A 16,526-nucleotide genomic window follows, 5' to 3' on the forward strand; every position below is an offset into this window, starting at 1 on the left:
ACCACTCTGTATTACTGCCAACTTGAGATGAAGGCTACAATTCCATGAACCTTTCATCTTCTTTTGTATCTGTCCAGCAGTTTGAAGTAATTAATGTAGGTAGACTTTTAACACTTTCTGCTCCTCCACGGTTCCTAAATTCTCACCTTTTTGAATATACTCTGATCTATATTTCTCAGGTCTAAAGTGGATGATCTCACTGTTCTCCACTTTGAACTCAATCGGCCACAGCTGTGCCCACTCATTTAATCTATCAATGTTCCTTTGGAACTTTCTGCTCCCACCTACACTACTTACTTTGCCGCCTAACTTAATGCCATCAGCAAACTTGGTTATAGGATGGACGTCATCGAAATGTGAAAAAGGGCTGGGAATGGGAATAGATCAGCGGGCTGAGCTGACAGGGCATTGGAATTCGGAATGTATAAAATGCAGTCTCCAATGCTCCACTTATCTGCATCAGACTGAAAGTAATCTGTAATACATCATCGATCCATACTGGTCGCTGTAATCTGAGGTTGTAGCTCGGTGTTTCAGTTTGGAAAGGGTTGGGTCTCGTTGGCACAATCGGTTGACAAGGTCAGCTGTCAGCTCAAATAATTGATGGTTCCATTAACGATCGAGTAATCTTTACCTTATTGTCTCACTGTTTCAGGTTTCAACGAATGAACACAAATGTGCTGCAAACATTGCCAGCTGGGCCCGGCTGATATTCCCAACATTTACCCTGCGGTCGGATAGCAAGCACATCCAAAATATATAAAAGCCTGAGACTGGCTTCACGGAAATCAGAATTCATCTTAGCAGACTAGGCCCCGAAAGGCCGGATGGGAGGCTGCACTGGCTGCAGGAGAGCTGGTTCGCTGTGACATGGATATTTCCGCAGTGAGCCACACCAGGCTCTCTCCATGTTTCCACAATGAAAGTCACACCGTTTATTTTAGAAAAGCAAAATGATATTCACATCCTCACTGGCTTCAGTTGATTTGTGAGAGATCATTATAAGATCCTGCAGGGCTGCCTCGGTTAATAACAACTGTTTTAATCTACATTTCAGACACGGCAACAAATCTATCGTTTTGTTGCTGTTTTCTAGAGCCTGGAATGAGTGAGGCCGCGAAAGCAGCTCTCTTCAATAATCCGCTGCTGGCAAATAGCAGCGAATGTGGCCTCAGACAGCGCATTACAGCCCATTTCTGGGGAACAAGATACCACTGAAGCAGAGTTCTGCAGAGCTTTGCATCTCTCGCCTATAGGTGACACCATGGAAATCGATAACATAGAATCATAGAATATTATAGCACAGTAGGGGGCATTCGGCCTATCGAGCCTTTGTAAGAGTGAACCAATTAATCCCACTCCCCTGCGGGTTCCCCATAGTCCAGCATATTTTTTTTATTTCCAAGTGTTTATCTAATTACCTTTTAAATGTTAGTATTGAATCAGCTCTGCACCTAACTGAAGTCTTTCATCACTTGTACCATTCCAGTAAATCTCCACTGCACACTCTCTGAGGGCTTGACATGATTCCTCACTGTGGAGCCCAGAATTGGCCACAATACTCCAGCTTGTGCCTAATTAGTATTTTATGAAGTTTGAACATAAATTCCTTGCTTTTTCCTCAAATCCTCGATTTATAAAGTCATGGACCGCGAATGCCCTCCTTACAGCCTTCTCAACTTGTCCCACCACCTGCAAATACATGTGAACGTACACCCCCAGGTCGCTCTGTTCCTGCACCCACTTTAAATGAAACACGTGGTTTATTTTGACTCTCCTGATACTTCCTACCAAACTTAATTAATTTGTCAAATTTCATCTGCCATGACCATTTCGCCGGTCTGTCTATGTCCTCCTGAAATCTGCCAATAGCATACTCACCACTTATTACGTTGCCAACACATCCACAAACTTTGAAATTTGACTCGCTATACCCAACTCCAGGTCATTTATATATAACAAGAAAAGAAACAATCCTAATACCCATCGCTGGGGGACCCACTGCAGCGAAAGCAGCGCATTACTGCCAGTGAAGCAAGATACCACATGGCCCAGCGAGGCCTCCTCATACACAGAACACATTGACAGTGAAATCCCAGGGCCTTCCAGCAACAGTTCGCGTTTTGTTTACCTCAGTGTGTAACTGCAGGGTCATTAGGTTTTGAATCAGGAGGTCAGAATGATCGAATGGTCTAAGGCGCTCTGTTTAGGTTGTAATTTCCTCTAGAGGCGAGTGTTCGAATTCCACTTCTGACAATTTGTCCTTTACTTATACAGAACGATTTTATCTAGATTTTTTGGAGGTAATTTTTCGGCCCAGTTGATTTATTCCTTCCAGAAAACGAAGCCCACTTCCATCCAAGGCAGGTTTGTTTCATTGGTTGTAAGTATGTATTGTGTTGGCAGTCAGCAGAACAGGGCCAGTGGAATCAATCCATTGTGCTTCAAACTTGCAGTTCCACATCATAAATTATCAGATAGGGCCCATATCATTCCACAGCAATCTCCAGTGGCATTGGAAGAAGGCTAATGTAAACTAACATATTTACTTCAGGACTTAAAGACACTCAATTAAAGTCTTTTTTTAGCAATCAATAACCTGTGATCCTTTTAAATATATTTAGATGTGCCCATGTTAGATACACGTGTATTTGCGAGTTGCTAATGTGTTGAATGTAAATGATTTTGCGTCTCTGTTATTTACTAATATAGTTAGATGTGTGTCTGTATTATTATTTTTGTATTGGGTGGGGGATCTGTGTCAGTAATAAATGTAATAAATGTATATCTGAGCGCTGCAAATGTCCAGTCCGACACCATTCTATCTTCCCATTGTCCCTGTTATGTTCATTAATAAATAGACATTCTTATTATGAACACAGCTAGCTTTTGCTAGTTACTTTATTGAGCTCATGTGGACTGGTACAGTATCTGTAGAGGCTTCGATCTTGACTGCTGCCTTGTGGGTAGCCTAGTGCCTCATGGGTAATGTAGTCTTAATATATATACAGCTGAGTAGTGTAGTCTTATATACAGCTCTACACAGCTCTACGGCTCCACCTAGTGTCCACTATAGAATGACATGTTATTGATCGTTACATCCCCCTTTCTTTGAGGTTTAACAAAATCAATATCAATCAACTTTCAAGAAAACAATAAAGATAATATCAGTAACACTTTTGTTAGTGCTCTATAAACATAAACATTTTCAAAACAGTCAGCCCTATTCAAAGCTTTACATTGTACTCAAAGATTAAGTCTATCAGGCTCTTTTACTTCACGTGTGGATCTTCTCAACACGGGTAAGTCTGATGTGTCTTCATGACATTGTTCTGGAGGTGAATGACAAGATGCAGTTGCGGCATTCTCATCAATCTGGTCTTGAATAGATCGAGGTCTCCTTGCAATCTTTGCTTGGAGAGGGTTTCAGTGTTTCCTTCACTCTTCATGCCATAACTCTCAATGGAGTCAATGCACCCTCGAAAAACTGCTGGCAGCTGGATCCCATCATACAGCATAGTCCTCTCAGCAGCCTCGGCTAATGGAACACCAAAGATTGGCCTGAGGGAAGAATGAGTATCCTCCGGAACTGCTTCCTGCTCTGGTGCAGGCTTCTTCTTTTTCTTTTTCTCTTTCCACTGCTTAACAACATCTGCTGCGGTTATATCTTTGGACTTTTTCTCCTTGTGTTTTCCTCTTTGTGCTTTTCTTCCTTTGGCTTCTCTTTGACCTTAAAGTATTTTTCCTTCTTCTTGGAGAAACTAGGCTTTTTGAAGACATGGATACCTTTCGCCTTTTCATCCTTGATGGGCTCTCTGCTTCATCACCTGAGTCATCTGGTCTGCTTATGGCACAGTTTATACGGTAGTCTCTCTTGACCAGTTCTCAGTCTTCACAAGCTTTGTCACCAAGTATCGAATCAAGTCATTCAGCCACAACAGAAAACAAGAGATGATGCACTTTGTCTTTGACTGTCACTTTAAGTCTGCATACACCTAAGCTATCTATGTTCTGTCCATCATAGCTCTTCAGTAGTACTGACTTTTTCCGTATTTTCGGCTTTTCTTTCTTATTTTTTATGTCACTCATACTGATTAAGTTTGCTTTTGCCCCAGTGTCCAGTATCAATGTAACTAATGCTCCATTTATCTGCAGTGGGATCATCCATTTGTCCACTTTTACTGCATTGACTTTATGTTCAGCATTGTCCATTTCTGAGGGCTGCACATTTTCTGTATTTTTTTTGATATCGTCACATGGCACCATTCCTACAAAAAATGTCTCACTTAAATCATAAGAACATAAGAACATAAGAAATAGGAGCTGGAGTAGGCCAATCGGCCCCTCGAGCCTGCTCCGCCATTCAATAAGTAATGGCTGATCTGATCCTAACCGCCAATCCACTATCACAGAACCATCTTCTGAATCTAACAGAATTAGACACACGAAATAGGAGCAGTATCAGGCTACACGGCCATGGGCCCGCTCCGCGACCCACAGGGCCATGACCGATCCGAACCTAGACTCATGTCCAAATTCCTGCCCGCTCCACGTAACCCTTAATTCCCTTTACTTCTAGGAAACTGTCTATTTCTGTTTTAAATTTATGTAATGATGTAGCTTCTACAGCTTTTTGGGGCAGCATATTCCATGGACCTACCACCGTCTGAGTGAAGTAGTTCCTCCACATCTCAGTTTTGAAAGAGCAGCCCCTTATTCTAAGACTATGCCCCCTAGTTCTAGTTTCACCCATCATCGGCAACATCTTCCCCGCATCCACCCGATCCACCCCCTTCACAATCTTATATGTTTCAATAAGATCGCCTCTCATTCTTCTGAACTCCAATGAGTAGAGTCCCAATCTACTCAACCTCTCCTCATATGTCCATCCTCTCATCACCGGGATTAACCGAGTGAACCTTCTTTGTACTGGCTCGAGAGCAAGTATGTCCTTTCTTAAGTGTGGACACCAAAACTGTACGCAGTATTCCAGGTGCGGTCTCACCAATACCTTGTACAACTGAAGCAATACCTCCCTATTTTTATTTTATATTCCCCTAGCAATGAAAGCCAACATTCCATTGGCCTTCTTAATCCTTTGCTGCACCTGCATACTAACCTTTTGAGTTTCGTGCATCAGGACCCCCAGATCCCTTTGTACTTCAGTACTTTCCAGTTTCTTGCCATTAAGATAATAACTTGCTCTACGATTTTTCCTGCCAAAGTGCATAACCTCACACTTTCCAGTATTGTATTCCATCTGCCAAATCTCTGCCCACTTACTTAGCCTGTCGATGTCCCCTTGCAGGTTATTTATGTCCTCCTCACTCACTACTTTCCCTCCCATCTTAGTATCATCTGCAAACTTTGATATGTTACACTCGGTCCCCTCCTCCAAATCGTTAATATAGATTGTAAAGAGCTGGGGCCCCAGCACTGACCCCTGCGGAACACCACTAGTTACTGATTGCCAGTCTGAGAATGAACCATTTATCCCAACTCTCTGCCTTCTGTTAGATAGCCAATCCTCTATCCATGCCAGAATATTACCCTCAATCCCGTGGTTTTTTAACTTAAGCAATAATCTTTTGTGTGGCACCTTGTAAAATGCCTTTTGGAATTCTAAATACACTACGTCCACTGGTTCCCCTTTATCCACCCTATATGTTACTTCCTCAAAGAACTCCAGCAAATTTGTCAAACATGACTTCCCCTTCATATAACCATGCTAACTTTGTCCTATTAAATTATGATATTCTAAATGTCCTGTTACTGTCTCCTTAATAATGCACTCCAAAATTTTACCTACCACAGATTTTAGGCTAACCAGTCTCTAGTTTCCAGCCTTCTGTCTACTGCCCTTTTTAAATAAGGGTGTTACATTAGCAGTTTTCCAGTCTGCTGGGACCTTTGCCGAGTCCAGGGAGTTTTGGAAAATTATTATCAATGCATCCACAATCCCAACCGCCACTTCCTTCAAGACCCTAGGATGTAAGCCATCAGGTCCAGATGATTTATCCGCCTTGAGTCCCATTATTTTACCGAGTACCACTTCCTTAGTGATTTTGATCGTGTTTAGCTCATCCCCCCCTTTAGCCCCCTGTTTATCCAGTGTTGGGATATTCTTAGTGTCTTCTACTGTAAAGACTGATGTAAAATATTCATTCAGTGTTTTTGCCATCTCCATATTTCCCACCATTAATTTCCCGGTCTCATCCTCTAAGGGACCAGCATTTACTTTAGCCACCCTTTTTCTTTTTATATAACTATAAAAACTCTTACTATCTGTTTTTATATTTTCTGCTAATTTACTTTCATAATCTATCTTCCCTTTCTTAATCAATCTTTTTGTTATTTTTTGCTGTCTTTTAAAGTTTTCCCAATCCTCTATCCTCCCAATAGATTTGGCTACCTTATATGCCCTTGTTTTTAGTCGAATACTATCCTTAATTTCTTTACTTAGCCACGGATGGCTGTCTTTTCTTTTACACTCTTTTCTTCTCAGTGGAATATATATTTTTTGGAAGTTGTAAAATAACTCCTTAAATGTACACCACTGATCATGTATCGTCTTACCCTTTAATCTATTGTCCCAATCCACTCTACTCAATCCGCTCTCATACCTTCATAGTCTCCTTTATTCAAGCTTAGCACGCTTGTTTGAGATCCAACCTTCTCACCCTCTAATTGAATATGGAATTCAACCATGTTATGGTCACTCATTCCAAGGGGATCCTTTACTAGGACATTTTTAATTAATCCCATCTCGTTACACAGGACCAGATCTAAGGTTGCTTGCCCCCTGGTCGGTTCAGTTACATACTGCTCAAGAAACCCATCCCTAATACACTCAATGAACTCATCCTCAAGGCAGCCCTGCCCAATTTGATTTGTCCAATTAATATGATAGTTAAAATCCCCCATAATTATAGATGTTCCCTTATTACAAGCCTCAACTATTTCCTGATTGATACTCCGTCCAACAGAGTTGCCACTGTTCGGAGGCCTATAGACTACGCCCACTAATGTTTTTTCCCCTTATTATTCCTTACCTCCACCCAAACTGTTTCATTATCCTGATCTTTTGACCCAATATCATTTCTCTCTATTACAGTGATTCCTTCCTTTAATATCATAGCCACCCCACCTCCCCTTCCTTCCTGCCTGTCCTTCCTGATCGTTAAATAGCCTGGTATGTTTAATCCCCAGGCATTGTCATCCTGCAGCCATGTTTCTGTAATGGCCACAAGATCATACCCATATGTAGTTATTTGTGCCATTAACTCGTCTATTTTGTTACAAATGCTACGTGCATTCAGATAGAGAACTTTCAAAGATGTTTTGTGACACTTAGTTCCTGCTTTTCCCCTTTTTAGTACTTTACCTTTTACTGCATACCTTCTGCCCCTTCCTGACACTCACTGATTTTTAATTTCCCCACTGCAACCTAAGTCTATGACCTTCTCTGTTGTCATTTTTATTATTTGCTCTCTAGGAATCTCCCCCCCACTAGTCAGTTTAAAGCCCTCTCTACAACCCTAGTTATATGATCCGCCAGGACTCTAGTCCCAGCACTGGCCAAGTGAAGCCCATCCCAATGGAACAGCTCCCTCCTGCCCCAGTACTGGTGCCAGTGCCCCAGGAAGCAAAACCCATTTCTCCCACACCAGTCTTTGAGCCACGCATTTAACTCTCTAATTTTATTTGTCCTAGCCAAATTCGCTCGTGGCTCAGGTAATAATCCAGAGATTATTACCCTTGTGGTTCTGCTTTTTAATTTGACCCCTAGCTGCTCAAACTCCCTCAGCAGTACCTCCTTCCTTGTCCTATCTATGTCGTTGGTACCAACATGGACCACGACAACTGGATCCTCCCCCTCCCACTCCAAGTTTCTCTCCAGTCCAGAGGCGATGTCCTTAACCCTGGCACCGGGCAGGCAACACAGCCTTCGGGACTCTCGCTCTCGGCTGCAAAGAACTCTATCTATCTCCCAAACGATACCATCCCCTACCACTACAACATTTATTTTAACTCCCCCAAATTGAATGGCCCCCTGTCCACGGTGCTGTGGCCAGGTTGCTCATCCTCCCTGCAGTTCCTGCTCCTGTTCCCACAGGGAGTAAGAGCCTCAAACCTGTTGGACAAGTGCAAGGGCTGCGGCTCCTCCAACACTACCTCCTTGGTCCCCGCACCTGCCTCACTTCTAGTCACACCATCCTGACCCTGGCCACGGACTACATCTGAATTAATTAATCTAATTGGTGTGACTACCTCGTGATACACAGAGTCCAGGTAACTCTCCCCCTCCCTGATGTGTCTCAGTGTTTGAAGCAAGGACTCCAGCTCTTCAACACGGAGCCGGAGTTCCTCGAGCAGCCAAAACTTACTGCAAATGTGATCACTTTGAGCATCAATGTCCTCAATCACATTAACTTGTTGCCCTTTCGTTGTTTTTACTTTTGAAAAGCATTGCTTGGCAAAGTGATTCTTTCCATTACACTTTGTGCACATTTTTCCAAACGCTGGGCATTGTCTTAACTGGTGTTTGTAACCACAGCGTTTACAATTAAAAATTTCATCCTCCGATTGCTTTTCATTTCTGTTCTGCCCACGTTTCTTCCCCTTGTAGTACACAGCACCGACAGCAGCATTATCACTCATTGCAATCGCATCATTATTGATTTCACTGAAAGGCTTCGTGTGCTTTCGAGCTAGCTCGCTGGCTTGGCATATTTTCACCGCATTTTTCAAATTTAGTTTGGTTTCTCTCAACAGACGTTCCCTGACTTTTTTATCATGAATACCAAACACAATCTGGTCACGAATCATGGATGCTTTGAGCTCAGAGAAATTACATGTCTGTGCTTTCAGTTTCAGGTCAGTTATAAAGCTAGCAAAAGTCTCATTTTGTTGCTGTGTCTGAGAACGGAAGATGTATCTTTCATACGTCTCATTCTTTTTGGGAGCGCAAAGTGCATCAAATTTTTTTAGCACATCTCCTAATTTTTCTCTGTTCTCCACTGGATTAAATACAAATGTATTAAATACCTCTATCACCTGTGGGCCTGCATCCGTAAGCAGCAATTCTATCTTCCTTGCATCTGGCTTCGTACCGAATCCGATGGCTGCAATGTAGAGTTCGAATTACTGTTTAAAAGTCTGCCAATTGTAGTCGATTTTTTCTGTGAGATCCAAACGCTCTGGTGGCTTCAAATTCTCCATGTCGCTTTTAACAATTTTCAGCAGATCTTCACCATCCTGGTACCATGTTATGTTCATTAATAAATAGACATTCTTATTATGAACACAGCTAGCTTTTGTTAGTTACTTTGTTGAGCACATGTGGACTGGTACAGTATCTGTAGAGGCTTCCATCTTGACTGCTTCCTTGTTGGTAGCCTAGTGCCTCATGGGTAATGTAGTCTTAATATATATACAGCTGGGTGGTGCAGTCTTATATACAGCTCTACACAGCTCTATGGCTCCACCTAGTGTCCACTATAGAATGACATGTTATTGATCGTTACAGTCCCCACATAGGACACGGCAGACCAGCTGTTACATTCGGATTCAACTTTGCTTTCATTAACCATGTTGATATTTAGACAATGTGAAGTTTACACGATAAAAACTCATGTTCCACCAGACTCACTGCTAGCACCTAAGCGTTCCTCAATCTTTCTGATAAAACCTGAGTGTTCATTTCTCACTCTGATATCTCCAGAGTATTGCTTACTCTCACTGATAGCTCCTCAGCGTCCCGTACCCTCTTCGATACATTCTGAGCGCCCCTTACACACTCTCATACCTCCCGAGCGCTCATTAAACCTCTCTGATAACTCCTGAGTTCCCTTTCCCTCTATAATACCTTCTGAGTGTCCGTTACTCTCTCTGGTATCCATTTAGAGCCCTCATACCCACGTGATACTATCTCAGAAACCCTTCAATTCCCTCACAGCTTCTGAGCTCCCCATTGCTCTGGCAATCCCTTCTGAGAAACTCTGAGACTCCCTGATGCCAGGAGCAACGTGTGTTTGGAATGTTGCGGTGCAGGAGAAAGTGGGCAGAAACAGCTGCCTTTACATCGTGTGCGGGGAAAGGTAAGTAGGTCTTGTATGTGAGAAGAGCGCAGAAACGTTTTGCCTGAAACTGCGCCCTTGAGGCAAGTTTTGTGTTGTCGGGTAAACTGCTACAGTGAAAGCACAAAATTAAAACAGAACATATTGGAAATATTCAATAGATCAGGCAGCATCTGAAGAGAAATTTTCCTTTTACCAGACGTCACTGTCCACTTTCAATTACACTTCACGTAACTTATAGCTTACAATTTCAACACCTCCGTGCAAGAAACAGTTTGGGCTGAAATGAGGACTTTGCTGATTTGTGCAAATAGAGTGAGGCAGCAAAACAAAACTTCCCACTGCGGATTGGGCAAGGAAAGGACTCAGGAGTCTTGGATGCGTTGAAAAAGATCTATTCTTAAATACAATAACGGTAGAATTCAAAACAATGCGTGTAGAGCACAGATGATTAGCGACCCACCGCCTTTACCCCTCAACCACCTCGCTCCATAAACAGAGCTCAGAAAGCTCTTTGTTTCCTTCTTTCTCAATGCAAAGCCCTTGACTCAATGCCGGCTTTCAATTATCAGTCACCAGTATCAGAAATAAAATCCCACCGGTGTGATAGCGTGGCCGAGCAGTCTAAAGCACTGAATTAAAGCTTCATTCTTTTCGGGGGCGTGGATTCGAAACGCACTCCTGTCATAAAATTGTATTGATTTTGTTGTTGCCCGAAGAAATGCTCGCTGCAAAGTTCAAAATAAAAAATATATGATGGAGCGAACGTTGATCAGGTCAAGTAGCATCTAGTGAGACAGGCACTTCATCAACAATCCCTTTATTAAGCAACATCAGGCGCGAAAAAACTGTTGTTTTTATTCCTTCCTGGAACGTGGGCCTCGCTGGCAATCCCTATCAAACGTAATAACGACGAGGATGGGATCCGCATTCTCGATGAACAGTTCATCGCCTCAACCTCTCGGCCACCCCGTCTCAACCATGCACTGCTCTCAGCCATTCCATTTCCTGGTTTTTGCATCTAAGCAGAAATACCCTGAAAGAAAGTTCACTTCACCGCTTATCCTGCCCATGCACACAGATCTACAATGTTGAAAATGTACAATCAGCTTAATGTAAGCAAAAGGCCTTCCGCTGCTTCAGTTGAGGGACTGTCAAAAATGGTTGGTTTGAAGCCAGATTCAGAACAGAAAAAGTGTCGCCCAGTTAATTGAACGACCGCGGCGGGACTCGAACCTGCAATCGTCTGATAACTGAAAAAGCTCGCAACCGAAGTCAGACGCCTTATCCATTAGGCCACGCTGCCACTGATGCGGCTGTACCTCTTTTTATGGGGAGAATTGTGAGCAGATTCAATTAAAATGCTCGCAAAAAGAAGCGGATTGAGGAAAAGAAAAACATATTTTAACTGAATGAACAGGACTTCTGCGAGCTGGGTTTGCACCAGCTCAGGGAATCGCAATGCAACTTGAAGCATAACATCGGCGGCTCGTTGGTCTAGGGGTATGATTCTCGCTTAGGGAATTTCTGTGGCTTAAAATGCGAGAGGTCCCGGGTTCAAATCCCGGACGAGCCCAGTCACATTTAGTTAAACTCAACACCTCAGTCATGAAAGCTGAAATCACTCTACTTTAAAAAAAACGGAATGATCCGGGACTGTGAGCTCTGCCATTTTAAACAGACACAGAATGATCCGGGACTGTAAGCACTCCCGGTTTAAACAGACCCAGAGTGATTAACAACTGACCACGAGCCATTCCATTAATGACAGGCCTGATTTTCAATGCTTAAGAAAGCGATGGCAACATAAATCGGACTGTTTCTATAATAGGCGGCCGATTACAATGCCCGCTCTTCTGTTGGACGACAAATTGAAGGTTTACTCCATTATAATTTTTCCATTTATCTCCGTCATTTCTCTCCAGCCAAATGACCTGAGTGTAGGTGTCAGCCGTGGCTCAGCTGCAGCCAAGTCAAGCAGCACTCCAGAGATTTGAGCACATAATCCAGGCTGACACTCCAGTGCAGTACTGAGGTAGTGCTGCACTGTTGGTGCCCCCGTCTTGCTGGTAAGACGTTAAACCGGGCCCTCCGATCCCATGAGAGTATGCCGAAAAGAACGAGGATTTCTCGCCCATTATTTAGCTCTCATCCAAAGACACTAAAACAGAAAATCTCTTCATTAAGGTTGATCAATATTTTTGAAATTACATTGCCTCCTGAAGGAGAAATTTATGTTTCTGCTCCCTAAACATTTGCCTCTGGTCCCGCTACTCTTTCATTCGGTGACAATCTCAGCAGAAGAAAGGAGGAGTTCGACAATCTCCGAATCACGATCACTGCTCCACATTCATTCAAGATGTTGAAGAATTGCTGTGGTCTCTTTTAATTTTAACAAGATATGAGTAATGCATGGGGCACAGACCAGGAGCACCAGGGCGATTCTGACGAAATTGCATTTGAAAGTTTATTTTAGGCAAGTTTCAGTTAAAAGCTCGGAAAGGGTACCAGTATCAAACGTAATAACGACGAGGATGGGATCCGCATTCTCGATGAACAGTCCATCGCCTCAACCTCTCGGCCACCTCGTCTCAACCATGCACTGCTCTCAGCCATTCCATTTCCTGGTTTTTGCATCTAAGCAGAAATACCCTGAAAGAAAGTCCACTTCACCTCTTATGCTGCCCATGCACACAGATCTACAATGTTGAAAATGTACAATCAGCTTAATGTAAGCAAAAGGCCTTCCGCTGCTTCAGTTGAGGGACTGTCAAAAATGGTCGGTTTGAAGCCAGATTCAGAACAGAAAAAGTGTCGCCGAGTTAAATTGAACGACCGCGGCAGGACTCGAACCTGCAATCGTCTGATAACTGAAAAACCTCGCAACCGAATTCAGACGCCTTATCCATTAGGCCACGCGGCCACTGATGCGCCTGTACTTCTTTTTATGGGGAGAATTGTGAGCAGATTCAATTAAAATGCTCGCAAAAAGAAGCGGATTGAGGAAAAGATAAACATATTTTAACTGAATGAACAGGACTTCTGCGAGCTGGGTTTGCACCAGCTCAGGGAATCGCAATGCAACTTGAAGCATAACATCGGCGGCTCGTTGGTCTAGGGGTATGATTCTCGCTTAGGGAATTTCTGTGGCTTAAACATGCGAGAGGTCCCGGGTTCAAATCCCGGACGAGCCCAGTCACATTTAGTTAAACTCAACACCTCAGTCATGAAAGCTGAAATCGCTCTACTTTAAAAAAAACGGAATATTCCGGGACTGTGAGCTCTGCCATTTTAAACAGACACAGAATGATCCGGGACTGTAAGCACTCCCGGTTTAAACAGACCCAGAGTGATTAAGAACTGACCACGAGCCATTCCATTAAAGACAGGCCTGATTTTCAATGCTTAAGAAAGCGATGGCAACATAAATCGGACTGTTTCTATAATATGCGGCCGATTACAATGCCCGCATCTTCTGTTGGACGACAAATTGAAGGTTTACTCCATTATAATTTTTCCATTTATCTCCGTCATTTCTCTCCAGCCAAATGACCTGAGTGTAGGTGTCAGCCGTGGCTCAGCTGCAGCCAAGTCAAGCAGCACTCCAGAGATTTGAGCACATAATCCAGGCTGACACTCCAGTGCAGTACTGAGGTAGTGCTGCACTGTTGGTGCCCCCGTCTTGCTGGTAAGACGTTAAACCGGGCCCTCCGATCCCATGAGAGTATGCCGAAAAGAACGAGGATTTCTCGCCCATTATTTAGCTCTCATCCAAAGACACTAAAACAGAAAATCTCTTCATTAAGGTTGATCAATATTTTTGAAATTACATTGCCTCCTGAAGGAGAAATTTATGTTTCTGCTCCCTAAACATTTGCCTCTGGTCCCGCTACTCTTTCATTCGGTGACAATCTCAGCAGAAGAAAGGAGGAGTTCGACAATCTCCGAATCACGATCACTGCTCCACATTCATTCAAGATGTTGAAGAATTGCTGTGGTCTCTTTTAATTTTAACAAGATATGAGTAATGCATGGGGCACAGACCAGGAGCACCAGGGCGATTCTGACGAAATTGCATTTGAAAGTTTATTTTAAGCAAGTTTCAGTTAAAAGCTCGGAAAGGGTACCAGTATCAAACGTAATAACGACGAGGATGGGATCCGCATTCTTGATGAACAGTCCATCGCCTCAACCTCTCGGCCACCTCGTCTCAACCATGCACTGCTCTCAGCCATTCCATTTCCTGGTTTTTGCATCTAAGCAGAAATACCCTGAAAGAAAGTCCACTTCACCGCTTATCCTGCCCATGCACACAGATCTACAATGTTGAAAATGTACAAGCAGCTTAATGTAAGCAAAAGGCCTTCCGCTGCTTCAGTTGAGGGACTGTCAAAAATGGTTGGTTTGAAGCCAGATTCAGAACAGAAAAAGTGTCGCCCAGTTAATTGAACGACCGCGGCAGGACTCGAACCTGCAATCGTCTGATAACTGAAAAACCTCGCAACCGAAGTCAGACGCCTTATCCATTAGGCCACGCGGCCACTGATGCGGCTGTACCTCTTTTTATGGGGAGAATTGTGAGCAGATTCAATTAAAATGCTCGCAAAAAGAAGCGGATTGAGGAAAAGATAAACATATTTTAACTGAATGAACAGGACTTCTGAGAGCTGGGTTTGCACCAGCTAAGGGAATCGCAATGCAACTTGAAACATAACATCGGCGGCTCGTTGGTCTAGGGGTATGATTCTCGCTTAGGGAATTTCTGTGGCTTAAAATGCGAGAGGTCCCGGGTTCAAATCCCGGACGAGCCCAGTCACATTTAGTTAAACTCAACACCTCAGTCATGAAAGCTGAAATCGCTCCACTTTAAAAAAAACGGAATGATCCGGGACTGTGAGCTCTGCCATTTTAAACAGACACAGAATGATCCGGGACTGTAAGCACTCCCGGTTTAAACAGACCCAGAGTGATTAACAACTGACCACGTGCCATTCCATTGAAGACAGGCCTGATTTTCAATGCTTAAGAAAGCGATGGCAACATAAATCGGACTGTTTCTATAATAGGCGGCCGATTACAATGCCCGCTCTTCTGTTGGACGACAAATTGAAGGTTTACTCCATTATAATTTTTCCATTTATCTCCGTCATTTCTCTCCAGCCAAATGACCTGAGTGTAGGTGTCAGCCGTGGCTCAGCTGCAGCCAAGTCAAGCAGCACTCCAGAGATTTGAGCACATAATCCAGGCTGACACTCCAGTGCAGTACTGAGGTAGTGCTGCACTGTTGGTGCCCCCGTCTTGCTGGTAAGACGTTAAACCGGGCCCTCCGATCCCATGAGAGTATGCCGAAAAGAACGAGGATTTCTCGCCCATTATTTAGCTCTCATCCAAAGACACTAAAACAGAAAATCTCTTCATTAAGGTTGATCAATATTTTTGAAATTACATTGGCTCCTGAAGGAGAAATTTATGTTTCTGCTCCCTAAACATTTGCCTCTGGTCCCGCTACTCTTTCATTCGGTGACAATCTCAGCAGAAGAAAGGAGGAGTTCGACAATCTCCGAATCACGATCACTGCTCCACATTCATTCAAGATGTTGAAGAATTGCTGTGGTCTCTTTTAATTTTAACAAGATATGAGTAATGCATGGGGCACAGACCAGGAGCACCAGGGCGATTCTGACGAAATTGCATTTGAAAGTTTATTTTAGGCAAGTTTCAGTTAAAAGCTCGGAAAGGGTACCAGTATCAAACGTAATAACGACGAGGATGGGATCCGCATTCTCGATGAACAGTCCATCGCCTCAACCTCTCGGCCACCTCGTCTCAACCATGCACTGCTCTCAGCCATTCCATTTCCTGGTTTTTGCATCTAAGCAGAAATACCCTGAAAGAAAGTCCACTTCACCTCTTATGCTGCCCATGCACACAGATCTACAATGTTGAAAATGTACAATCAGCTTAATGTAAGCAAAAGGCCTTCCGCTGCTTCAGTTGAGGGACTGTCAAAAATGGTCGGTTTGAAGCCAGATTCAGAACAGAAAAAGTGTCGCCGAGTTAAATTGAACGACCGCGGCAGGACTCGAACCTGCAATCGTCTGATAACTGAAAAACCTCGCAACCGAAGTCAGACGCCTTATCCATTAGGCCACGCGGCCACTGATGCGGCTGCCTCTCTTTTTATGGGGAGAATTGTGATCAGATTCAATTAAAATGCTCGCCAAAAAGAAACGGATTGAGGAAAAGATAAACATATTTTAACTGAATGAACAGGACTTCTGCGAGCTGGGTTTGCACCAGCGCAGGGAATCACAATGCAACTTGAAACATAACATCGGCGGCTCGTTGGTCTAGGGGTATGATTCTCGCTTCGGGAATTTCTGTGGCTTAAAATGCGAGAGGTCCCGGGTTCAAATCCCGGACGAGCCCCGACACATTTAGTTAAAC

The 16,526-nt window shown here is 43.5% G+C and overlaps 6 non-coding genes across 6 annotated transcripts; 4 read left to right on the plus strand and 2 right to left on the minus strand.

Moving 5' to 3' along the window:
• The first annotated feature begins 11,565 nt into the window (after nt 1–11,565).
• Nucleotides 11,566–11,655, plus strand: trnap-agg (transfer RNA proline (anticodon AGG)). Its single transcript is given in 2 exon segments — nt 11,566–11,601; nt 11,620–11,655. It is a non-coding gene; the product is annotated as a tRNA-Pro (tRNA).
• Nucleotides 11,656–13,182: 1,527 nt separating this feature from the next.
• Nucleotides 13,183–13,273, plus strand: trnap-agg (transfer RNA proline (anticodon AGG)). Its single transcript is given in 2 exon segments — nt 13,183–13,218; nt 13,238–13,273. It is a non-coding gene; the product is annotated as a tRNA-Pro (tRNA).
• A 1,256-nt stretch (nt 13,274–14,529) lies between these two features.
• On the minus strand, nt 14,530–14,620 carry trnar-ucg (transfer RNA arginine (anticodon UCG)). The gene is given in 2 exon segments: nt 14,530–14,565; nt 14,584–14,620. It is a non-coding gene; the product is annotated as a tRNA-Arg (tRNA).
• A 180-nt stretch (nt 14,621–14,800) lies between these two features.
• trnap-agg (transfer RNA proline (anticodon AGG)) lies at nt 14,801–14,890 on the plus strand. The gene is given in 2 exon segments: nt 14,801–14,836; nt 14,855–14,890. It is a non-coding gene; the product is annotated as a tRNA-Pro (tRNA).
• A 1,256-nt stretch (nt 14,891–16,146) lies between these two features.
• trnar-ucg (transfer RNA arginine (anticodon UCG)) lies at nt 16,147–16,237 on the minus strand. The gene is given in 2 exon segments: nt 16,147–16,182; nt 16,201–16,237. It is a non-coding gene; the product is annotated as a tRNA-Arg (tRNA).
• Nucleotides 16,238–16,418: 181 nt separating this feature from the next.
• Nucleotides 16,419–16,508, plus strand: trnap-cgg (transfer RNA proline (anticodon CGG)). The gene is given in 2 exon segments: nt 16,419–16,454; nt 16,473–16,508. It is a non-coding gene; the product is annotated as a tRNA-Pro (tRNA).
• The last annotated feature ends 18 nt before the right edge of the window (nt 16,509–16,526 follow it).

This window comes from Somniosus microcephalus, unplaced genomic scaffold (assembly GCF_052327205.1).
Source record: "Somniosus microcephalus isolate GS21.2 unplaced genomic scaffold, FLI_Smic_1.0 unresolved_chr1, whole genome shotgun sequence".
Taxonomy (NCBI): Eukaryota; Metazoa; Chordata; class Chondrichthyes; order Squaliformes; family Somniosidae; genus Somniosus; species Somniosus microcephalus.